Below are 4,204 nucleotides of genomic sequence, written 5' to 3'. Positions count from 1 at the left end.
AAACAAGCCTAAGTCTAAAACATAAAACTATTAAATGTCTAAAAAATATGAGAAAATATATGTGATCTTGGATTAGTCAAACTTCATATTTATGACATTAAAGGCATAATCTGCAGTGTGATGCGTTGGTGAATTGAACTTCAACAAAAGTGGAAAAATGTGGTCTTCCAAAGACATAGTTAAGAAAACGGGATGCTGGGGTGGTGGCACATCTTTAATCCCAGCACTCGGCAGGCAGAGGCAGGAGGATCTCTGTGAGTTGGAAGCTAGCATGGTCTATACACTGAGTTCTATGATATTTATGGCTAGGTAGAAAGACCCTGTTGCACAATATCCAAAACAAGAAACAAACAAGAAAGAAAATGGAATGCCAATTGGTAGACTGGGAGAAAATATTTACAAAGCATAAATCTAGTAAAGGACTTGTACTTAATAAAGGTCTATCATTTATCATCTATCTATCGTCTATCTATCTGTCTGTCTGTCTGCCTGCCTGCCTGCCTGCCTGCCTGCCTATCTATCTATCTATCTATCTATCTATCTATCTATCTATCTATCTATCTATCTATCTATCTATCTATCTATAATTCCATCTATCTACCATCTCTCCGTCAGCCTAGTCTCCTCAGGCTGCTATAACAAAGTACAAGATACTGTAAGAATAGCTTACAGAACAGAAATATACTTATTGTAGTTCCAGAGGCTGGTCTCTTTTTATAGGCACAGATAGTGGTCTGGAGGTCCCCACTCGGATTCCTAGGTTTTTGTGTCCTAGAGCAAATAATTGGAACAGGGACACATGATTAATTGTAGGAATAGAGACAATTTACTAAGAGAACATTTCTGAGCACGGAAATGGGTCAGAGAAGGTTGGGCCTCAAGACAGCAGGGCCTCTATAGGTCATTAACATGGGCCCTGCCTCTTCTTGCTTCTCCCTCCCAGGGCTTGGGATAGATAGGTTTGTGCCATCACATTCAGCTTTTTCTTATCTCTTGTGAGCCTGCTGGTCTCTGAAGTGATGTTTCCCACCAGGCTTTGCTGCTCTTAGCAGGAATGTGTTGGTGCACACATTCCCCTTGGCTACTAGTTTGCTTGGTCCCTTTCCAGGCCTCTAGGTTAACACACACAGGCCACTCACTGTCCACAGGGATCCAGGCCCCAGTGCAGACAGCATGCCTCATGGCAGGAAAAATACTACTAGCTCAGTCTTCCCATCGGGCAAGACTTGGGTTAAAGGCTATTTCTAAGCAGAGGCCAGTGTCTGGTGGTTGACTGAGTTCTGACAGAATGCTACCTCTGATACACCTCTGAGCCTTTTGGACTCTTCATGTTGCTCTCATAATGGGATTCTTGCATTGGGTACTGGCCTGGGACCATATGTGCTGTTCTGCAGCCTGCCTGGGACTTTGCAAAACACCCAGGGTGACTTTCAGAGTTACTATGCTGTCCTCAAAGCCTGCCTCTTGAGAAGGATTCTCACCATACCTAGCTTTTGCTAACTTCCTCCCCTTGAAGATGTGAATCTACCTCCTTGCTGCTGTTAATTATTCTTAGAAATTAACACATCTCTTAGAAGTATAATGAAGGGTTTTTTTTTTTTTCCTCAACATTCGTACCTGACCAGAATTTTCCACTTATTTGCTGACTCAACTGGGAGAATTTTCTTGGTTTTGATACTTTTCTGAATTATATCAATTTCCTTCTTTCTTTCTTTCTTTCCTTCCTTCCTTCCTTCCTTGCTTGCTTCCTTCCTCACTCCCTCCTTCCCTCATTCCTCCTTCGCTTTTTCCTTCCCTCCCTGTCATACATAGATGCTTCATGTCATGGGTCCAAGAACTCCCAGGTATTTTAATTGTGCAGTGTCTGTTGATTAAGTGATTTCTGCCAGACTTTTGTTATGGCTACCTGACTCACCCTCAACTCTCAAGACTCACATCTGAGTATCTTAGCACAGATATTTGAGTACTGAGGGTTTTTTTTTCCTTTTTTCTTTTTTTTTTTTTTTAGGGGAGAGCGCGAACACAGTCCCCCACTACTACAAATTATGCAGTCGAGTTTCCCGCATTTGGGGAAATCGCAGGGGTCAACACACCCCAAGTGCAATGCGTGAGCCTTGCCCTGGGAAAACCACCTTCCTGATCATGGTGTCTTCCCTGCCAGGGAAGTACTGAGTTTCTAGCGCATGATGACAGGGAACACACTCAAGTCAACAACATCATCCTGGTCTCTTTCCTCCTCATCTGGATGAGTTTGTCCCTATGTAGAACCCGTGTCATACCCTCTGTGCCTCCTAATGCTTTTCATTAAAATGTATGGGATTCTTTCTTCAGGTAGGCATCTATTGTAAGCTATTTTACTTTTCCATAGCGTAGCTGAATTCTAAACAGACTAAGTAATTTATATGAAGAAAAAAAGGTCCATTCTTTGTTCATGGTTTCTGGATGCTGCAAGTCTAATATGGAGGGGCTGGCAGTTCACAAGAGCTTCTTCCTGTGTCATAACAAGGTGAATGGTGACACAATGTGGTGACAGAGCAGGAAGGCCAGCTTGGAGTCCTCCCTTCTCCTCTTATAAAGCTTCCAATGACATCGTGGGGGTTTGTCCCCATTGTAGCCTCATCTAATCATACTCATCCCCCAAAGGCCCACCTCTAAACACAATTAACATATATGTGTGCACATTGAATTTTCAACATGTGAATGTTGAGGGGAACACATTGAACCCCAACAATATCCCTGCTTTATTTCCTCTCCTCCATTGGATGGTTTGCCAACCCTTAAGGTCCTTTCTTATTCCATTACTTTCACCCTTCTATAATCCTGTACTCTCAGCACCACCCAACTGAAGGTTCCTTCAGGAGTCCCAGTCTTCCAGAAAATTCTCAAGGTGTGTTGTCAACAAGTACAACTGAATGAAAAAGAAAATAGTTCCCTTTCTTTATCATTGTTTCTATAACCACAGCCTTTGTACAGAACAGGGCAGGCCCCAGTGAACACAAATACAGTTATTTAGACCTTCCTAGAAAGCAGGATTGCTTTCCCTCTAGAGCACAGGGAACAGGCAGTGTTGGGTTAAGAGAAAATTGAGAAGGAAATAGGCTTTGGGACAGCGAATGTTGGGGAATGCAAAGAGAGAAGGCATTGTGTCTGCACTGCAAACAGAAGAACAGACGTCTGCAGCATACTAAATGGTGGCCATAAAGAAGGGCCAGACACCCAGGCCTTGACACCTGTAACTAGAGGATGCTTTTGCAGCCTGGCCAAGGAGCTCCATTATCATCACCTTTATTACAAAGCAGCTGGTGTTCCAGAGGTGGCCCAAGCTTTTACTTCCTTTTGGCTCTTTTAGTAGGGATATTTATTATTGCTGCTCCCTCCCATTTGTCTGCTAGAATTATTATCTTCTATGACTATGTCTCCAGAGTAAAATGGTCCTTTGGGGAGCATAAAATATGCCAGATCCTCGACAAGGAAAATAGGCCATTGGTGCAGAGCCAGTCATCAATGCTTTAATGAAATTAGAAGTTAATCTCTTAGTGTAACCCTGGACGTTTCTATACTCTTAGGATTTTAAAAGCTATTTTTTTTTACCCAGGTTAAAAGTCTTTTTTGAAGGCATATTAACAGGAAAAGACACACTCCAGAATTCTCTAAGAGACTCCCCTCTTTTTTCCTCATTGCAGTGAATGGCTTTACTCTGTATGGGACTAATGGCAGCCAAACTTTCTGTGCCCAGTTAATGAAAGACCCACACGCATCACTGCTGCTTTTGTGAGTAGTAAGAAAGAAAATACTGTGCACAAATAGATCAGTCTTGGAAGATGTAGACTGGACAAAGCTGTGGAGCATAGGCAATGGGAATGACCAAGAAACCCAGGAAGACTGTAAGCATTATGATGTAGCCAGAGTCTCACAAGGCCCTCCTCCACACTGCAGTCTCTCTGTTATACACTAGGTGATGGCTGATGGGCTGTTTCTAAGATCCGCCACCACTCTGGCCAGACCTGCTTAGAAATCACTGCTTTGTTTTCTATCAGAGCTGCTTGAATAGGCAATTCACAGTCATGGGAGCCAGATTCAATCTGTTCTTAGGATAGCTACAGGAGAGACTTCATGCTGGGAGAGTCTAAGTGCTTATGTCTGTTTTGCCAAGATTCACATGTTGAGAGACTAACCCAAAGATAATTGTTGTTAGGTAGTAATT

At 42.8% G+C, this 4,204-nt stretch overlaps 1 non-coding gene across 1 annotated transcript; it reads right to left on the bottom strand.

Annotated features, from left to right (window-relative positions):
• Window positions 1-2,005: 2,005 nt before the first annotated feature.
• LOC116074162 lies at window positions 2,006-2,169 on the bottom strand. Its single transcript, XR_004112117.1, has one exon. It is a non-coding gene; the product is annotated as a U1 spliceosomal RNA (small nuclear RNA).
• Between the last annotated feature and the right edge of the window lie 2,035 nt (window positions 2,170-4,204).

This window comes from Mastomys coucha, unplaced genomic scaffold, assembly GCF_008632895.1.
Source record: "Mastomys coucha isolate ucsf_1 unplaced genomic scaffold, UCSF_Mcou_1 pScaffold23, whole genome shotgun sequence".
Classification (NCBI taxonomy): domain Eukaryota; kingdom Metazoa; phylum Chordata; class Mammalia; order Rodentia; family Muridae; genus Mastomys; species Mastomys coucha.
Note: the sequence above shows the minus strand (reverse complement) of the source record. Positions and strands in the feature narration are given on the sequence as shown.